This window comes from Symsagittifera roscoffensis, chromosome 1 (assembly GCF_963678635.1).
Source record: "Symsagittifera roscoffensis chromosome 1, txSymRosc1.1, whole genome shotgun sequence".
Classification (NCBI taxonomy): Eukaryota; Metazoa; Xenacoelomorpha; order Acoela; family Convolutidae; genus Symsagittifera; species Symsagittifera roscoffensis.
Genome location: NC_087062.1, coordinates 41,128,003 through 41,150,118, shown reverse-complemented (window position 1 = coordinate 41,150,118; position 22,116 = coordinate 41,128,003). Strand labels below are relative to the sequence as shown.

At 34.1% G+C, this 22,116-nt stretch overlaps 2 protein-coding genes across 2 annotated transcripts in view; one reads left to right on the top strand and one right to left on the bottom strand.

Moving 5' to 3' along the window:
- The window catches only part of LOC134844458 (tRNA dimethylallyltransferase-like), a 147,448-nt gene that overhangs the window by 54,875 nt on the left and 70,457 nt on the right, over positions 1 to 22,116 (bottom strand). The gene's annotated exons all lie outside the window — the stretch shown is intronic.
- Positions 6,579 to 22,116, top strand: part of LOC134844425 (uncharacterized) — a 44,989-nt gene continuing 29,451 nt past the window's right edge. The window contains exon 1 of the mRNA XM_063861098.1: positions 6,579 to 6,651. The gene's annotated coding sequence lies outside the window, so the exon portion shown is untranslated. The remainder of the gene's footprint in view (positions 6,652 to 22,116) is intronic.

The window sequence follows — 22,116 nt, the reverse complement described above, 5'->3', positions numbered from 1 at the left end:
AAACAGAAACATATTTTGAATAAACGATTGATGAAATCAGTACTAGCGAGGTGAGGGACAAGTCGAAAAAACTAACCAGGCTGAAAAACTAGTAACGAAAAGAAATAGTAAATTTTAAACCAACAGTTGCTATTCAGTACTTTGAGCCTAGGCCTTCAAAAATTTCAGCACCAAAACCAAACAAACAGAAAGCACATCCATGAATTGCATTTGCAGGTTAATTTGCAAAAAAAAACTGCTGTACTTTATGAAGAATATGATCAGTTGTATCAAAATGGAATTGTCAAACAAAAAAAGAAATACTCACTGAAAACAACGAAAGTCTCAAGCAATCTGACAGATCAAGAAATCCTCCAGATCGCTACAGCACATCCTATAGCTACAAGAGTGAGCATGTAACGGAGTTTATAAAACCCGAAACTTATAAGCAGGCAATTCAAACTAGCAATCAAAATAAAAGGCATGAAGAAAAACAAACAAAAGGAGATTTATCAATTGATTGCCATATAGAGGCTTCAATTGAAAAACCTAAAGACATTAGTATCATAGCAAGCAAAAAGATGTATAAGGTAAAAATAACTAGTGTGAAAGCATCGGAAAACACAAACCACAATCTGCACCTAAAGTTCTAGCAATTAGGCTTCATGTCAGCATATTTTCATCCAAAATTGAGTTAAAGAAATTATCTCGAGCCTAAACATTTCGAAACAAACTCTCAGTATAGAACACCCATTTTTTGTTAATAGATCAAATCATTATACGGACTAAAAAGACAACCCCTTGTTGGTACCAATAACTAGCAAGTTTTCTCATTGTGTCAAACTTCAAAGGAAGCTAAAGTGATTAATGTTTTTTCTATATTTTTGATGAAAATGGGAAAACCTACGTTTTCAATTAGGTGGATGACCTAATGTTAGCAGCTTCTCTTAAACATGATATAGAAGATCATTGGACTACAATTAAAATCAAGTTTTGAATAGATGTTAGAAGAGATTTTGAGCGGTTGTTTATGAAAGCGAAATGACAAAACTGAAAACGCATTCACATTAGATCAAACAAGCGGTATCATAACAAAACTTAACGCGCAAGATCGAAACCGTCTAAAATAACTGCAGAAGAAAGTTTATAATTTGTTGAAGAAAGAAAAACTCACAGCTACTGCGCGCAACACAGTATAGAAGTTTAGTAAAATAAGGTTTGATCTTGGCTATCAAACGAGGCCCGATATCAAGTCGGTTGCAAATCTTCTGTCATAGTTCATGAATTCACCTAATGCCGAGCACTGGTCTTTCGGTAAGCGAGTCTTGCCCTAACTCCAACACACGAAAAACCTTACAATTGCCTATTCTAAGACTCATGATCTTGATTTGTTTAGAGAGACAGACGCTGAATGAAGCGACAAAATAGATGACAAACGCTAGGCAACAGGCTAGTTTTACAATTTTGGAAAAAAAGGGGGGCAGGTTAAGTTGACAAGTCAAAAAGCAACCACCTGTGTCACACTATCTTTGTGCAATGTGGAAAAAAGTCATAGTCCTCAGCTGCTCAGGAAGCAGTCGTCCTATGAAATCTCTCCGCCAAAATAAATTATGAGCAATAAAAATCAACTGCATTTGGAGAAAACAACCAAACCTGCATCAAAACTGCAACTAAACCCGTCATGAATAAAAGTTCAATTGATACAAATGTTCATTTCATTCGCGAGAAAGTTGAGGACAAAACAATCTTCACAGGCGCGACGGCAGCAAATTTTAAACAAAAAAATTTCCATTTACAGGAGTTGAACAACTTCGCTCGAATCCTGTGGGTTATTCCAATACTCAGATTTTTGCTGAGAGACCCGGGAAAATCCCAGTGTGGTATTACAAAATTGAAGAAAATTAGAACAGCAAATCCAAAACTTGAGAGCTATATGCTAATAAAAAAAAACAACCTGCCAATTACGGCCAAAACATTTTTTTTGCAAATGATGATTTTCAAAGAGAACAATTTTAAAATTATTTTTGATGTAAGCATCATGTAACTTCAATCATGACTTCACGGAAAACATTCAAACCTTATGATATGCAGTGAGTTAACCTTTAAGAAGCGTGGAATAAAAAAGGGAGCTTTTATGGAAACTGGAGTTTAGAATGACTTGTATCACGCCATTTTGTTTGTTTGCGGGACTATAGATACCCCCAATTTTGATTTAAAAAATTTTTTTTTCTCATATTTAATATTTTCGTTTTTTCATATTTACTTTTTTCAAATTTTTGTATACAATTAAAACTTCAGACACTTTTTGATATGAGCTGGCCAAATTTAGACATTATCACAATGTTTTAATCACAAACTATTCGAGACCATTTCAAGGCAGTCTCTGTCATGATTGATATACAAGCAGTTCAGTTTAAATTTAGTTCAGAATGAAAACATTGAAAAGTTTTTGTCTCATATATTTTTCAAAAATGTGAGGCTCAGAAAATATTCAATTGCCACCCTCTCGGTTTAAGACTAGAATTTATGCAATGAAATGTTCAGTTTTTGTTCCGATCATTTGTTTTTTTTTCTACGCAAACTCATGTAACACAAATAATTATCGAATAGGGCTGAGTGATCTATGATAATAAAGCCCTTTCAGTCAGGAGTGGAACCACTTTTCCAAAAAATTTTCCAATGTCCGAGAAAAACAGGTTTGAAGTTTTTGATTTTTTGTCTTAACTCGAGCGAATAAAGCAAACGAGCAGGCTTACAAGCTAAATTATGCCTAATTTAAGAACTTAAAACTTAATTCTAAGCAAGTAATGTTAATTTTTGGAGTTTTACAGCTTCATTTTGGGAACTAAAAACTTCAAAAATTCAAAAATTTTCTGCAAAAAATCTTCGAAAGTCTAGTCATTTTTTGGCAACCATTTTTGTCCAATTTGCCTACGTTATTATATCTGTCTAATATGCCCTAATTATAGTTTTACGTCAGATCCTTTTATCACACCAAGCAGAAAAAACTACACTAATTTGAAAAAAAAAATTCTACACCGTGTTTTTCTAAAGACTATGGTCAGAACATTCTTGCTAACTGGCTATCCTTGTTAATAGATGTCAAGAGTTGGGAGGCCATTGCGAAACGTGAATCCCGTAAAACTTTATGTCATTTTAATCATTTGGCATGAAGTTTTTCAAGTCTTCAATTTACCAGATGCTCAAATTATATTCACATGAACAGATGCGTAATTCAGCTTCTCTTCTTTTGAAAGTTTAACGTTTTACTCTTTGTTGTTTTAAAGGAATTGAAAGGATTCTAGTTTTGATTTTTGGAATTCAACAAACACTGTTAACTTTGTTTGGCTGTTTTTGTAGTACGATATGCAACTAAAAGGGATTCTTTTTGTTCTATCAGTCGACCCTATCTGACATCTTGCTCACCGTTACTAATTTTTCGAGTAAAAGTTTAGTCATCTCAAGATCTTAAGATTATCAGCAACAAAAATAGAAATTTTTGAGAGTTTTAAAAGCGTTTTCACTTTTTATTCGAGCTCAAAATTGGTAAAAAATTTTTGTTTTTGATGATTTTTTTTCACATCGTTTAAAAATAATCAATGAATCTCAAAACATATCTTACGGTTACCGGTTATGACACGAGTTGCGATAAAAGAAACGTTTTCTAGAGTATCTCTTATCATCTCTCAAACTATCAAATCATTATTAAAATCGAAACTTTCTTACGCAAATTCGAAGCTGCATTGGCAAACACAAGCGAAAAATGGCAAATAAGATCTTTCAAATTGCAAGAAAGTGCAAAAAATAAAATAACTGAAAATATTCTCAAATTTCCGCTTTTCACTTGTTTGCTTTGTCTTGTTACTTGGAAGATCCTACTTGCCAGTTTTTGTTTAGGCATTTGAGCACCAAAAATATTTACCAACTCCGGGAATCGAACCTCCGTCATCGTCGACATAATCATCCGAAAACTAAATGCATTTTTATCGCACAAAAATCTTTGTTTCTTACACTTCAACCGTTTTAATTGAGCTTTTTGTCTTAAAAAGTTAAATAAAAAGTGCGCTTTTCTATAACTTCTGCTCACGAAATTTTTTTACAATAAGGATGTCTGTTTGAACGACAATAGAAATCCGAAGTGCAGAAGCGCCACGGCAAAAAGAGGTCGCGAAGTCACCCGCCAGATGATAGTGGTCGCTACATTCTTCGCCGTGTTGCATCTTATTACAACTATCTTCAACCGATCCCAGTTTGTACGTGACGTGCGCAACTTCAAAGACGAAGCAACATACGACTTCATTGAGCAGGTTATCATCATATGCAACGCACTCGTCAACTCAGTCAACTTCTACTTCTACTTAGCATTTGGGAAAAAATTTCGCAGCAATTTCAAATCCTTAATCATGTGCAAGAAGCAAACGGCGGATAAAAACTGCGAATTTCATCAATAAATTCAAAAACGATGCAGTGTGTTAAGTCAACGACGTACGGAGTATAATCGCGTTATAAGTAATCTTCAATTAGGTCAATCAATTCAATTAAATCACAATATATGCATGCTTAATTACTGCATAAAGTTTTGCATGTTTTTAACTAAAATGCATGTTTTTAACTAAAATCAATTTAATTTAACTAATTTAAGTCACACGTGTTTTGCATTTATGAATAGTCATTATAATCAATTAATTTCTATAATTTATTTGCCAAACTTTTCATTAACAGTTTTAAAGTCTGGCTCGAAAGTTTTCCAGCTGTTTCCAACGACGGTTTTTCAAGTTGGTTGGGGGTCTCAATGGAATAAAAATCAAAATAGAGGAGCTCCAATTGTTTTTGACTGGTTTGGTTTGGCCAAAATTAGGTATCTAGACCAACCTTATGCATGTCTTGACATTATGCATATCTTCCGAAGAAAAAGTTTGTTCGACTAAGTTTCAGATTAGTTCGCAGTCTGTTGACTCGAACTCGGGTATGTTTCTCACGTCGGGCTCCGATTCGCTTCAATTCATACATGTGTATCATTTTTGCACTTATTTTCAGCCGAGACAGGCGGGGCTTGAGGGTACAACATTTGAGCTTCAAAAAGAGGACTCACTCATGCATAAAAACAATCAGCAGTCCAGACTTAAGTTGACCTTTGTATCTAAACATAAAGTTGTCTTTACAAACCCAAAAAACCATCTCACAGACAATTAAGTTTCCGAGCCAATTTCAAACGTCCTTGCTGATTTGGCGTAGATAAATTTATTTGTTTTTGATTCATAAACGTCAGTATATTTCCTCAAGGCTGATTGTTTACTTAGTTTCTTTTTTCTTCAGGCACAGGTTCTCCGCCAATTTCAATACAAACTCGTTTATTGGGCCTCGGCGATTAGAAGTGATCGCCCTGTGGAGTTGAAACCGGCAATGGCCCGAAGACTTGTCAGGACCTGTAGACTAAACAACACTAATGACCAGCTTTCCAATTTGTCGTTCACAGGTTAAAATTAAAGGCATGGTCGCCTTGTTGTGATGCTGGTATAGTAGCATGTTATAAAACTCTGAACAATAAAATGTGGTCGGATCAAAAGAGGAAACCAAACCCTAAATTTGAATTATTCTGGTACTAATTTTTGTTTAGATATCTTCAAAAAATTAGAAGTTTACTCGTTAAGTGTCATCAAGTGGCTCTTAACAGATCATTGGGATCTAAACAACTTGAAGGTGATTTTTTTGATCTTGCTTTATTTTCCAAATCTGCCGTAGAATTATCACATAAAAATGTTTGTTTGTTTCTAGCCATAACACCAAGGTCCGAAAGTCATTAGCTGGATCGTAGTATAAATCTTGTAAGACTGAGTACAATGGCTGAACAGTTATAGGGCTAAAACCCGTTCACACATAGATGTTATTTGTGTCAAAGGCTATTCTCGGAACCCCAGCATACTAGTGGAATATAAAAGCTTCAAGTGGGGACCAAAGGTTGAAAATTGAGCATAAACTTCATAATTAGTGTAATAAGTAGAACGAAGGGTCAAAAAATCAGATAGAGTTAGATAAGGCGGTGGTCCAGATGAGATAGAGAAGGCGGGGGGGGGGGTTGCTGATGGGATGGGGGTTTAAGTCTTAGTTGGTGTGACCTAGTGTGACAATAAGTTTTATGGGGGCTATTTGGCACTGGGGTGCTGAATGATTTACAGTTTTCAGACTAATTTGGAAGGAGGAAAGGAAACTAGTTAGTTAGTTGAGACTGCAAATGAAAAGTAGTCTTGGCGTTGTTCTGCTTTTTCGTGTTTTATTGCGGCCGGTCATTTTATGGCCGTTAAGCTAGTTGAACCGAGAGCAATTTAGGGTCTCTTGGCTGGCATTGTTTCCCATTTAAATATTATCCTCGCCCAAAATATCAATTTCCAAATACTTTTATTCTTCTTCCTTCCTGGTCCGTGTATCAGTCCGAAATTACACAAATAATGGCCGCTGAAATAGCCCATTAAAGTTCCAGTCCCTTCTGGGAATTGAAGTCGCCATCAGCAGCCGCCCCCCACACCCCTCCCTCCCCTTCTCACTCACACACTCACTCACTCGCTGTCTCTGATTTGTCTTGATTGTCCACCACACCACAACTGTAAAACCAGATTCCAATTGTTAAAACTCTTCTGCCGTCGAAACATTAAACGACCAGTTTACAGGCATCAGGTCAGTCAAAATTAAAAGTTTCGTTTGTTGGTTTTTGGAGGCATTTCACTTTTAGAGGTTGTTGCGTTGAGGTCTCATCCTTGTCTTATTTCGGGAGCGACCATAATAACCGGGTTAACTCCATTTACAAAAAATGCTGATAGTACAATATAAAAACATTTATCATACAATTAAATACTTCCACAATTTCCATATTGACTAAGAACGTTGGTGCGAATCCAAACTTGAAAATTTTAATGTTCTTATACTGTAAGATACGTTTCAATTTGTTCAAAAAATCAGGCTACGATTTTCGACTAGTAAAAATTTGGGTTGAACAATTGGATCTTGTTCTTGTTAACTATTCCCCCCCACAATAGTTCACAATTTGCAATGGGGGGGGGGGGGGGGTAGTTAACAAGGTACAAAATTCATACATGTTTAACTGTTCAATTCTTTCTTTATAGGGGGGAGAGAGATTCGTTACAATGTACCATAGGGGGGGGGGGTAGTTAACAAGATCCAAACAATTTTTTAGCCATATACAAAAATTCGAGGCTTTTACTCATAGTTCTGAGTGAGCTTTGAATCATTGTCTCAAATGTTATTACTCAATTGACGAGTATTTGCTAGTTTCCTCCCTTCAACCAAGGGGGTTTCTTGTGCTAGAAAATGCCTTTTGTGTTTTTGGACAAACACAAAAATACTTAGCAAAATTTTTGATTAATTGATAAATGCGTTTCATGGATTTTCATTTTAAAAAATGCCTATCGTAGTAAAGTTTTCTTACCATTTTCTGTACGCATTGAATTGTACAAAATTGTATGACAAGCATTTTTCCATATACGAAAATTGTATGACAAGCATCTTTGGTCAACACGGGAAGATGTCAGTTTTGGAAGTGAAACATCGTTTTGTGCGATGACTCATCGAATTTTGAAAAAACGCCGCAATCGGTTTATTAGAAATAATATATTCGTCTTAAAAATTCGGCCGCTGAAGAACCAGGGTTTCTATAATAGAAATCCTGATTCTTCAACGGCCGGATTTTTATGACGAATATATTATTTCTAATAAACCAAATGAAAGAATGTTTTCATGGACGTATGTTTTTTTAACCGAATGATTTAATGTTTTCATGAACGAACGCATTTGAACGAATGTTTTCCAAAAGTTGCTTCCCAGGCTCCGAGATGAGACAGAACGCCTTTATCCCCCCCCCCCCCCCCAAAAAAAAACTATGCTCCGCTAGAAATTGAAAATGAGTTTTGGTTGAGTTCGGATGTGCGCTCGGAAAAATTGCACAATTAGTTGGATCCGAAATTAGAAGGAATTAACTATTAGCCCTCTATACTTTTTCGAACAACTTATCACAATTGATCATTAGCACAAGTATCGAGCGAGAGCTTTCGAAGTATAAACAGTATTGAGTGACAATATCGAGATCTTAATTGGTTTTAAATTGAATGAGAAGAGCAGCTTCGCGAGTTGATTAATTCTTTGGGAATCCAAAAGTCGCTTCCCAGACTCCGAGATGAGACGAAACGCCTTTATTTCCCCTCCCAAGACTATGCTCTGTTTGAGAACCTCTTGAGAAATTTAAGTACTATTTAAGTACAATTGTATCTTAAAGTCAGGGAATCAAATAGCAGACAGTTATCGAATCAGGCTGGGAACTTATCTATTTACTTAATTGGACAATTTGAAATCTTTCTGAATAAGAGATCAGTGAACCCTTAAGTCCATTCAGAACTCACTTCGGACGAATGGATTTGAACTTAACTTGTGTCTCTTTATTGAGGTCGATCAGGTCTGAATTTATAATATCGAGGACAAATAGTCATTACAGTTCGGTAGCATTTAATAACGGGGATTATTTCTATAGTCACGCGACACCTCGTACTAAGTTTTCTCATTGGATAAAATTTATTCCAGGATATTTTTGTTTGTCATAGAAAATCTGAAGTAAGAAAGTAAATAATCGAAGTTCATCAAGGCCGTGACTGCTAGGTGGGTCGTATAACTTGATCGAAACCCTGCGAGCTGAAGCTTTAGACTTGCGGCACGAGCACTGTTTAAGTGCGCTTTTAGTTATCCCAAAGTTTCGCCACTTCCTGGATGAATGGGAGCAAGCTTTGTGTTTGGGTTTTTTTCATACTTTGGGTTCATTTTATTATTTTATTTTTCAAATGGCCCTTTCAGGTATAACACGCCGGATAATTCTGTGTGCTGCTAAGTGAAATCATGAAATGAAAAATTTGTTTCGACTGGCTAGTTTGTTTCATCCGACTACTGTAAATTGGGTAACATTTTCCCAGCAAAACTTTGACACTCAATTAAGCCTACCAAAATAGTAATCACAAAAAATAGTTGTCGGACAGTTCCATTGTGGGAGTTGATTATATAAATTTATAAGCCACGCCAATATTTTTACTGCCTGAGAGAGCTCCATCGGACCTACAGGTCCGTTCACAGTTGTCTCAGTGAGTGATCTCCCGATACTCAAACGCGATCTCGCCAACTATTTATTTGGTTGTCCAGGTTGACGAAAATAAAGTATTTTATCATTGCTCAACTTTCTCAGATGAGTTAGACCTTGAGGTTTTCCATGGCACTCCCAGAATTTGTGAGCCTTCAATCCTTAACTATACACGTCCTACAAATGATTATGAATAGCTCAACAATCTGGGACGCGCATCATTGACCTGTTTAAAATCCACGCATAGTTTTAAATTCTGTAGGACTTAGAATTGTGGAAAGCAACGATGTGACTGCGGGTGTAAAAGAATTGATGTTTTGATTTAATTTTATTTGAGTGTGTTTAAATTTTAAAAAACTCCGATACTGATTGTTTTGTTTCAGAGATAAATGATTGATGAAAAGTTTGCCAAGCACTATTAGCGGAGCAACTATCTACTCTTCGTTTACTCTATTTTGTCATGTTTTGATTTTTCAAAAAATCCCAGTTTTCCTATAAAATTCAAACTATAGGTTGCCGGGCTTAAAAATGTGTGCAAAAAATGCAGACGAATTTGTTGTTCACTTTTCCGATCAATTAGCATATTTTAATCATAAATGAACCAGAGTACTAAGGAGAGTTTACCTGACTCTCTGGTACATGTTGAAGGCCAATTGAAGTTTCATTCTCTAGATCAGTGTATATTTAAGATCAAACAAACTAGACTGGGACCTACTTAACAATCCCCCCATTCTATCTCCTTAAGATTCTCCACCTCTATGAAGAAGCACTGTAAATTAGCGCTAGAGCTTTGTAGTGAGAATTATAATTTTGCTGCATTCTGATTGATCGAAAATTCGACTAAATTAATCAACTTAACAATCTCCCCCCTTTTTGAAAATCTCCCCCCTATCCCAAGACTGCACGTATCAGGGCAAAGTCCTGAAGATTCCGATTGCCTTTCAAGATTTATGATGCAGTAATAACGTGAAAAAATAAAATGTAATACAACAAAAAAAAATTAAATTGAGATTTCCCGTTGTGAATCCCCCCAAGCGCCATATAAAACACAAAGCGATAGATTTTGCACCTAGTAACAAATCAATTATGACAAATAAGTTTCCTTCAACCAATTTGGAACGATTCCTAAGACGGATTGAATCACCGCTTGCGCGTTAATAGTGCGAAATTTATCGCGCTTTAATTGTCCCAAATTGGTCAAAATGGAAATCTTCAAACCCCCATAATTTTACAAAAATTGATCACAGGTAAAATATCTTTTCAAATTTAAGCTCAGGACAACAATACCTTTTGAATGATATTTATAGAATTCCGAGATAAAAAAAGTCTGAAAAAAAACCACCCCGAGCACAAATACTCCATTACTTTTGTTACGAATTTCGGAAAAATAAGAACATTACTATTCATGTAAATACTCAATACTTTTTGTCTATGACTCATCGCAAACGAATAACGAAAAAACTTGAAAAACCTTGTGCCACAAACAGCGCTTTCGAGGAAAATGTGGATGGTTAGATGAGCGTATCCCTTTACCACCAGGAAGACCCTCTGTCATTATTGGACCAACCAGGGGCGGATTAAGAAGAGGGCGGACACCCTTTTTTCATGGATTCGACCTCCTATCGACCCAAAGGGTCCCACCTTTAGTACTTTAAAGAAATCCATTTTTGGCCGACCGACCCTAAAATTTTTCTAAAAGCACTTTTGGCGCCAATATATACTAATTTTGAGGGGGAGCGCGCGCCAAAAAACGCGATTTTTTGTCAAAATTTTCCAAAAAGTACCTAAAAGTGCCTTTTTCGGCCTTTTTTTTCAAAAAAATGCCCGCGGCACAGAAAATTTATCCCGAACAGGGTCTTTCTGGTGTTTTAGGAGAGCTCGGAAAATCAATTCGGTCGACCTAAAAAAAGGGCGTTGAATTTTCAAAACTTTTTTTGAAAATCCGCCCCCTTGAGAAAATCCTAGATCCGCCTCTGGGACCAATTCAACTGGTTTCTCCTTTTTGTTCCGACTTTCGTAACTAAAGTAACGAATTATTTGTGCTCGGGTGTTTTTTTCTTCAGACAACTTTTGATTTTTTAACTAGCCATTTTTAACGGAATTTTTTTTATATCGGTATTCTTGTCCGGAAAGGTATTCTTGTCCGGAGCCTGAATTTGAAAAAATATTTCCCCTGTGATCAAATTTTGTAAAATTTTGGGGGTTCAAAAATTGTCATTTTGGCCGATTTCGGACAATTAGCGCGTGATATACTTGATTTGATGAAGGAAGCTTATTTGCCATAATTGATTTGTTACTAGGAGCAAAACCTATCACTTTGTACTTTTTATGGCGTGCTGGAGGATGATTCTCATAAAATTCTCAAATTAAAAGAAATGTTCATTTTATTTTGTTACATTTAGTTTTTTCATGTTATTACTGCTCCATAGACCTCAAAAGGCAGTTGGAACATTTAAGTTTTCGCCTTGATACGAGCAGTCTTGTTGGTATTGTGTCCTTTTATAGCCAAGCTTCGTATAATAGGCGATCTTCATTTTCATTTTTCAAGTGTTACAAACATCAACCTAAACCAAAAAATGTGCAAGAGGAAATATTTTGTAATAATTCAAAAAATATTATGTTTTTTAAAGACTTTTTTGTAACCTTGAGTTACCCTTCTTCAAATGATTTTCAGCGCGCATTTGTTTTGGTACATTTTTACTTGAGAGAATTAAACCGCGATATATTTTGCGCTATCAACGCGTAAGCGGAGATTCAATGGTGAGTTGGCGGGATAATTTTCACAAAAAAGCTCAATTTGTTTAAAAAAAATATAAATTTGAATTAGTATATTTCATTTTTTCTGTTTTACTGCTCCATATACCTTAAAAGGCAGTCGAAAAATTCAGGGTTTCGCCCTGATACATGATACAAGCAGTCTTGTTTGGGCATTTTAGAATCGATTTCAGAACAAAACGGGGTTACCCTCCATTGCCATCTGGTTAGCAAGTATGAAAAGAAACAAATGAGTTTAAACAAAAGTGTTTTAGATGCTACTGATGATCAACAAGACTGCTTTTATCTGAGCAAAATTCTGAACGTTCCGACTGCCTTTTAAATTATGGTTTATTAATTATCTTTGTTTTAAAACGCGCAAACGGGTTTTTGTGCATTGAAATTCGCATCTCATTAAAAAGAAAAATTTATTATAAGGGAATTTTCTTGTCTTTTTCTATAAAAGTGATAAATAATCGATGAAAATGGATTTGCAATGAATTTTAATGCTTTATCAATTCATAGCAAAATAATTAAATTTCAATTAACAATTATTGAAACTTTTGATGGACAGTGAAACTAACATTGATTTATAATCATTATTTATCCATGGAACTCGATAAGTGCGCGCGGGTAGGTTGTTTTTCGAACGTGGCCCGAAAAATGACCTTAGTTTCAAAATTGAGCTCAACTGAAAAAATGATGTTTTTTTCGTAGACAAAATGAGACATTCACAAGATTTCCAATCGTGAGTCTAGTGGTAAATCAGGCACAATAACAAACAAATGTAGATCAAAATTTCTTAACACCGAAAATTTCGTCAACATTTTTTGAAGCAGTTTGCAATTAATACGTCTTCAATAAAGTATAGCGCTCGAACTTGCGCAATGTGTACTTGCGAATTTAAGTTTGTTTTAAACAGGCTCAAATTAGGCCATAGATACTTCTCACTATATCGGTTATTGTAATGAAAATTATTCCCCACCTATGGTACCTCGTAACGAATTCTCCCCTATGACGAAAGAATTAAATAGTTAACCATACGCGAGTTTTGTACCTTGTTAACTATTCCCCCTTTTTGCAAAAGGGGGATAGTTAACAAGATCCGATTGGTTACTAGATACAACTTTTACATATGCTCAACTATTGAATTATTTCTTTACAGAGGTTTCAAATCGTTACTGGGTACCCTAGAGGGGAAATAGTTAAATAGATCCGTGTTCGCTTTAAACAGATGTAATTTTTAAGCAAAAAAAAAATTAAAACAAAAACGTCAAAAACTATTTTTGAGATTTTTTGAAAATCATACCCCACGCGCTTAGTTAAGTGCAAATAGAAAGAATTTGAATAAACCAAATAGCATGCCTCAATTTAATTTGGAACAATTTTGCGTTTTTAGCCCTGAATGTATCGCGCGCTAATTATCGCAAAAATTTGCAATCTTTAGACCCCATAACAAAAAACAGGTCTTTTCACTTATTCCGCCCATATTTGCGATGTTGAAATAATCAATGTATAATTATTGAGAACAATGTATTGATAGTCTTGGTTGCTTTTTTTAATACAAATACGATCATGTTATTCTTATGCCGACTTCTAAAATGGCCGAACTTCCAGCAGATACGAAGGTGGTCATTTTTTCCCTGGAGCTTTTTTCAGTGTTTTTTTTCTAATCTGGGTAAAACTCTGGAGCGAAATTGAAGTAATTTTGACTAGTTTGCCAAACATTCTTCATTTAAAGCCAACTCGGTTTATTTACAAATCGACGTAAAATTGTGAACAAAACATTTCGAGAAGGTATTGAATTTTGATTGGCTAATTCTAGTCAATCAGATTGAAGCAAAAAATTTTCAGTTCAAGATGTTGAAACATTGAATTTGGGAGGAATAAGTAAAAAGACCCCAAAAAACATTTGCAGTGAAACATTTTTAAAAAAATGAACTCAAGACAACAATACATTTCGGCTGATATAAAACTATTCAGTCAAAAGTCGCTAGTTGAAAAATCAAAACTTTTCTGGAGAAAAATAGCAGGATCTCTTTTACTATTTTTCCTCTAAGATGCCTAGCAATGAACCCCTCCCCCCCCCTAAAAAGACACAAAACAACGGTTAAAGCATATGAGAATTAGTATCTTGTAACGAATGTCCCCCTTTTGCAAAAACCAACCTGGAGCACAGTTATTCCGTCATTCTCCTCGAAAACTGTCGGAACAAAAAAATATGACAAATTGTCACCTCATAATTTTTTTGATCACTCGAGGGGGGGGGGGGTGGATTTTCAAAAAGAATTTTAAAATTTTTCTCAATTTTTTTAGGTCGACCATTTTCCGAGCACTACCCGAACATGGATGTCATAAAATAATACCAAAGGACGAACCTTTGCTTGGCGAGAGGTTCGAATTCCTGAGAGGGGGCGTTCGTACCCGCCTAAATCCGCCCCTGCGTGTGCTTAACAAAAAAAACAATTAAAACAAATCATAATTCGACAAAATCGAAAGTTTGCCTAAAATTCAAAATTAAAAAAGATAGATACTTGAACACATTTCAAAACAACCTGATGTGTTAAAAATCACAAACACATTAAAAGGATATTGAACGTGACTTATTTTACACACAGACAGTTATGCTAAAAACGATTCAGCTATTTTGAAATTTGGACAATTCAGTTAGAGTTAAAAATTATTTAAGTTGAAGACAAGTAATTCAAGCTTTTGACAAGAATAAATTAAAAAATGATTTATAAACAACAAGGTTTTGTTAAGTGGCTAGCGATTGCTCGCTTCGCACTGTTGTCTGATGTAACTTCATCGGTCGCCAGTATTATAAAAGGAGTGGATCAGCGTTTACTGTTCAATGTTTCATTATGGGGCTCTCGTAAGACTGAACACCTACTCAACTCAGCTGTTGTTAAAAAGACTTGCTGAAGAAAGCGGTTATTTTTGAAGCTGCGGTTTTCTTCATCAAATTTTGACAAAACTGTGAGATTATTTATGCTAAGGGTTTTTTTGGTAGATATTTTTCGATTTTTTTGCCAACAGTTTTGACAAAAAATGTATGCACAGTCTAAAAAAAGATTAAGCCTGGAGCCGAACCAAAAAAATGTGTTTTACAGGTATGAATTCTTATGCTTAGGCCTTAAAGACAGTCATGTTGGCCTCTTTTATATAAAAAAATGCTTTACTTCCCGGATTGACGTCCATACAAGAAAATGCTTGTTATACATTTTCATAGTTGAAGTCTATGGAAAAAAATGCTTAAAATGCAACTTTCAAGAAATTGTATGGTCGGCATCTTTTCAATCGAAACTTTTTTGCAAAATTTTTTAAAAATTGACTCAAAACTCAAACAAAATGAACTATTGGCAGCTTTAATTACATGAAAACAACTTTGGCGTCAAAAAAATTAGGCTTCTTGTATGAATATTGTATGATATGCATTTGTTCAATGGAGAAAAAGTATATTTTGAAGGAAAAAATTTGTATCCCTTTTTGACTGCAACCTCGCTTCTGCGCTCAAATAAAAATTGTTGTATATTTAATTTGTTTTTTTAACATAGTACGGGTTGAAAGTTTCTCACAAAAAATCAAATAGCATAATAAAAAATAAAAATAACAATAGTGTTTTTTTTTTAAATAACTCGCTTTGATTATTTGATTTTTTTGTGTGATTTAAAAACACAGTTATCAATTTTATTCTTCTTTGTCATGCTGAGATAAATATATTTTGAAAAAAATTCAGATTGCTCAACCACCAGATTGTTCTCAATCAGCATTAGTTTTCATAGTAAAATTTTTCTAGCCATATACAAAAAATTATTTTATAGTGTATAATTCTGAGTGAAAAGGTTAACATTAACTTACATGCCTAAAATCATCAAAAACAGTTTATCTGCGTGGTCATGTGGTTCATGCCATTTTCACTCTGGATTTTCTTCTAATAAAAAATCTTGGTTTTCTTCTAACAAAAAATGCGGAGTTGAACATTTTAGCTTGTCATAAAATTTCATCTTAAAAAAAGGCTTATTTTGGTATTTTTGTTCACATTTTTCTTGTTCTTTAAATTTTTCTGATATTGTATGATAATAATTTTTCCATAGTATAAAAAGCTATTACAAGGTTTCTTTGTTAACCGGGTTATCAGATATCTATTGAAGCGTAACGTCAGCGCCTATTTGATCAGCCTTAGAAAGTATCCAATACTGAAGATAGGCAACCTAACTATTCCAAATTACTTGTTACTTGTTAAAAAGCCGTGCCTTTCTATTTCACGAATAGTTTTACCGCAGCTTATAATATTTCTCTGTTATTATTTTTTTGGATTAACAGTACAATCTCCTTCCAATGTGACGACATATCATAAAACGGCCTCCCCGAGCATGTAATAATTTCATAACGCAAAATGCAAAACAAATTACGAGGATATTATGGGAGAGAAAAACTGTTTCATTCAGTACACAACAATTACGCTGAAAACAATTCAATTAAAATGAAATTTAGGCTAAAGTAGAAGGTTTTTTAGTTGGAGGCGAGTATTTCAGGCAATTGACAAGCATAGATTAACAAATGAATCGTATAGTTTTGGCAAGTGGCGCACGTTTTGGCAAGTGGTAATTCAGTAATTTTTTCGGGTTTGGTCAAGAACACTTTTCTAAAAAAAACCTATGAGATATGGTATGAAACTTTAAACCGTTAGGCAAATTTTTTTTTTTGCTTTTGCAAAAATTAAAAATTTCACTTCTTAGGACGGTATTCTAAGGTTCCAAAAATGAAAACAATGGATTTTGTAATCAAAAAAGGAGTTTCATTTTGGGTAATTTGAAGTTCCTAGTGGCAAAAACGCTGAAAGTTTTTTTGGAGCTTTTTGGGGGTTTTTATATAATTTTTATATTACGTCGTTTTTCCGAAAATTGTAGGAAAAAAAGAGAAAATTTGATTTACTCTGTTACTCTGTTCTATATTTGTTTCACCAGTTTTGTTCATATAGAGCAAGATGGACAGTTTGAACTATTAACATTCAATGTAAACGCTAAAAATTTTCATGATTTTTTGTAAAAGATAAAAAAAATTGCCGAAACTATTGCGAAAAAAAACCTGAAAAAAGTCGAACAAATTTTTTAAAAAAATTATGTTGAAATTCTTGCAGGATGATCTGTGTTCCCCCTAGGGCCCAGTCAAGAAGTGTTCGACTCGGAGTAATCCAAAAAACGGAGATAAAAAAATCGTTGTTTGTTTTTTAAACCGTCATGTCCAACTTTGTTTGAGCATTATAATTGCACCCGAAGGGCGCATTTGTCATGCGAAAGCGTTTTCAGCTGCCCTGTCATCCAGTTGCTGAAGTGTGCGCATGCACACATTAACGCTGAAAAACGCAAAAATTATGCCAAGGTAGGTAGGGTGGGACGCAGACCTGACTGCCTAGGTAAGTGGAACACCTAAACAACTTGGCTGTTGTTCAAAGAGACTTGCTGAAAAAAACGGTTAACTTTGGCAGTGTAACTTCTTCAAGTAAGGACAACTTCTTCAAGTAAGGACAAAAGTGTGGGATCATTCTAGAAAATTATTTATAATTTAGTGACTTGGGCTAAAACAAAAAAAAAACATTTTTGTAGATGAGGTTTTTTGTGCAAAGGCTTTGAACACAGTCATTTCGGTTACTTCGATATAGAAATTGAGCGCTACTTCACCGGTTGACATCCATGCAAGAAAAATGCTTGTCATGCTTTTTAATTTTTGAAGCCTTTGGAAAAATGCTCATTATAAAATTTTAATTGAATAAAATTGTGTGGTAAGCAGTTTTTCCCTTCGATTTTTTTTTCAAAAATTAATTCAAATTGGTTTGAAATTCAAACAAAAAACTAAAGAACATGTGAGCAACTTTGGCAACAAAAAAACTTTTGATTAAAAAATTGTTCATAATACACCTTCATGTATACAAACTGTTTTATATGTGAAAAAAAAATACATATTAAAGGAAAAAAATTTATCTCTTTTTGATTGCAAACTCGATTCTCTGCTCAAAAAAATTACTATATTTGATAATTCGTGTCAATAATGTATTACCAGTTAAATTTTGCAACCAAAAAATCAATTATTAACAAGCGAGTGGCTTCTAAAAACACAATTTTTATTTTTATATTCATTTCCTTCCATAAACCCTAAAAGTTACAAAAAAACTCAAAATTGCTCAACCACCAGAAATTCATTTTCAACATGTTTTAATTAAGAACTTTGTAGCCATGACAAAAAGTTACGTGGTTAATATTATGACTCTGAGTAAAAATGTTAATAATAACTTAAATGGCTAAATCAACAAAAATAGTTGATGTGCGTAATAACTGCTTCTTACACTCTGGGTTTTCTTCAAACAGTTATCCTTGGTTTGTGTGTGGCTTAATAAAGCACAAAATTTCGAAACAAGTGTTTTCATGGATTTTCTTTTTTTTCCTGGAAAAATATCTATCATACAGTTTGATAGAGTAAGGGAAACATGCTAATTATACAGTTTCAAAAAACAAAAAACTGGTTTTGCTTTTTCCACACAATTCTTGTGATAAAAAGCGTGGCATTTTTTTTTATTTTGTTCCAAAGTGTGACCAAAAATGCTTATTAATAAAATTTCCTAGTATGGAAAAAACTTATTTTGTCATTTTCATATAACTTTTTTTGGTCTATGAAACTGTATCACAAGCATTGCTTCATGGAGAATGAAATTGTATCCTAAGCATTTCTCGTGAACCGGGTTAACAAGTTCCTATTGAAACGTAGCGTCAGCAGCAATTTAATCCTACCCAGAAAGCAATCAATACTGAAGACAGGCAAGCTTTTTGTTTCAAATAACCCGAAACAGATAAAAAACAGTATGTTCCTGTTTATCGTAAACAGTTTTAGCCCAGCATAGAATATTTCGCTGTTATTTTTTTGGATCAACCGTAAGCTTGCCTCTCTAGGTGACCTACCGTAGAAAGGCCTTACCAAGCATGTATTAATTCTGAAAACTATTTCTGCTCAAAATATGCATTTCATACATATATGCATTATTCAACGCACAGACAATTATGCTGAAAGCGCTTCAGCTAAATTGAAATTTAAGATGATTCAGCTAAAATGGAAGATTACTAAAATGGAGACGCGTAATTCAGGCATTTAACAAATTTAATTAAACAAAGTAATATAGCACAGTTGTGGCAAGTGGCGAACGATTTTTTGCTTCGCATTAATATCTGATGTGTTTACATCAGTTGTCAGTATTATAAACCACGTGGATCAGCGTATACTGTTTAATTATTCACCAGGGGGTTCTCGTCAGAACGAACACCTACCCAACTCAGCTGTTATTACTTATTAGAAGAGATTTGTTGAAGCAAGCTGTTAATTTTTGGATAAGTTTTCTTCTTCAAATTTTGACATAAATGTGAGATTATTTATGCTATGGTTATTTTTTGGCAGATTCGACAAAAATTATATGCACAGTCTGAAAAAAAGATTAAGTATGGGGCTGAACCAAAAAAAACGTGTTTTACAGATGGGAATTTTTACGCAAAGTCATTGAAAACAGCCATATCGGCCAATTTGTTATAAGAAGCGCGTCACTTCTTCGATTGGCGCCCATACAAGGAAACTGCTTGTCATGCAGTTTTATAATTGAAGTCTATGGAACAAATGCTTAATATACATTGTTTATAGAAGAAATTTGTATGTGCGGAATTTTTTCAATCGAAATTTTAAAAAAATATTAAAAATTAGTTTATAACTCAAATAAAACAAATTATGGGCAGTTGTAGTAACATGAGAGCAAATTTGGCGTCACCAAGGTTCAAAACAAATCAGGAAAAAATTACGAATGCTTTTTTGATGAAAAAAAAACGATTTTGAGGGAAAAAATTTGTATCGGTTTTTCATTGCAAACTCGCTTGTGCTCAAATAAAAACAGTACGCTAATTGATATTTCATTTTTTTTAAATTAGTACAGGTTGAATTTTTCACAAAGAAAATCAAATAATCATAAGCTACCATTTTTTGAGGAACAAATTATAATTTTTATTTTTCATATTTATGCTAAGATAAACATAACGTAAAAGCTCAGATTGTTCAACCACCAGAAATTTTCAACAAGCAACAGTTTTTAAAGTAAAATATTTCTAACCATATAGCAAAATTTACATTTTTAGTTTATACATCTGAGTGAAAAGGTTAACATTAACTTACATGCCTAATATCACCAAAAACACTTTATCTGCGTGGTTACTGTCACTTTCATTCTGAGTTTTCTTCTAGTAAAAACCCTTGGTTTTTTGTTTTTGGATAAAACACATGATTTTGGAACAAATTTTTTATTGATTTTCATTTGTGGAAAATTGCATATCATACAATTCCATAAGATAAAACATTGCTTTGGCTATTTTCACACAATTTTTGCAAAAAAATTTATGGCAAAAAGTTTGTTATTTTGTTGCACAAATTAGCTGGTCATAAAATTTCATATTAAAAAAATGCTTATTTTGCTATTTTCGTTCCCATTTTTATGGTCAAATTATGGACACATGGTCACAGAGTTGGGCAAAGTAGCTTGTTATAAAAATTTATAGTGTAAAAAAGTTATTTTTGTCAATGAATTTTTTGAAATTGTGTGATAGTCATTTTTTCATTGTATGAAAATGTATGATAAGCAATTTTTGTTAACCAGAAGTAATTCTTAAAAAATATGAATTTCATGCAAACGCGCAAAATGTGTTTCTTTTAATTTTTTTTTTTTTCATTTTTGATACATTTTGTATTTTGATGTGCTACATAGTTAGTTAAATCGACTTTGTAGTTATATTTGGGAAATTTAATTTGTTTAGTTGGTGATATAACATTCTTTTTAAAGTTATTTTATGAAAATTTCATATTTTTACTCTCTAAATCGATTTGGTAGGAAATTGTACGGTTGATCCATATTTTTCATCACCGCAACTTTTTCGATGTTTTATGCCGCAAAAATTTCGGCTCACAAATTTTTATAGGATATTTCATTTCACGTAAGAAGAAACGTGTCAACTGCAATCGCGCAAAACAGTCCCTCAATTAAGATTTTTTAGAAAAAATGGAAGTTTTGGGCTTTCAAAATAGTTGAAATTAAGAAAATCAGTGATGAGATTCGTGTTTAGAACAACTGAGTTTAATGGTCCCGCCATTAAAGGCTACTTGCGATCAAAAACCATTCAAACGATTTTAAAACTTTTTATTTAATCGGAACGAATCGTTCGAAAAACACTACCAGCGCATTTGGATAATCAAAATTAAAGATTTTGCCAATTTTCAATCCACTGTTTGGACCCAAACAAACCAGTCTATACTGTTTCTGACATTGATCCAAATTCTACAGCGCCATTAGTTTTGTGTCGTAACTGTAAGCAAAGCTGAGCCAAGGCGGAGAGAACAAACTTGCTAAAACCGCAAAAAAAAAGAGAGATAGCCATGCCGTCATAAGGAAACTGAGAAAATCTGGGCAAGCTTCCACACAAGCCGTGACTGCTACTTGCGCGATTCATTTTATCGTTAATCAATTTTTCACACAAGTTGCCTCTTCAACACAAAACAAAACAGCAAAACAAATGCTCAAAATTAGAGAAAATTTCCATTAACCCGACACCTCTGGTGGAAAGAGTACCACGAAAGAAACGTTTTTTGATGTCATTTTGATATAATTACAATTATACAGAACTCAGCATTTTGATGAGCGGTCGGAACTTTTTAAACCGAGCTCGATCATTTTTCATCATATAAAGATTGTTGGATTTTCTCCGTTCGTCCATTTACGCTCTGGTGCCGAACAAAACCGAAAAACTTAAAAGTGAAGCTGGCTGCTCAATCGACCCTCAAAAAAAATGTCTCGATTTAGAGCATGCTGGAAAAAAACGTTCACACTGGTCAGGCGAATCTTGATTACTGCCAACTGCTCAGTGCAGTTCATCTTATCGTAATTGGAAAGACTTAAAGTCTAACAAAACAAATTGCGCTGAAATCAGGGGCAGAATTAAGGTAAAGGGCGGCTGTTCCCTATTAGCGATTCGACCCCATAACCAACCAAAGTTTCCCCTTCTTTTCTGACATCTATTTTGGGCCGAACGAGCTTTTTTTCAAAGGGCGCCCTGGTGCCAATATATACCAATTTTGAAGAGCGCACGCCGAAAAAAATCTCGATTTTTTGGTCAAAGTGCCGAAAAGCGGTACTTTTCATTTTTTTTTATTTTGAGAGCTAAAATTCATTTGCT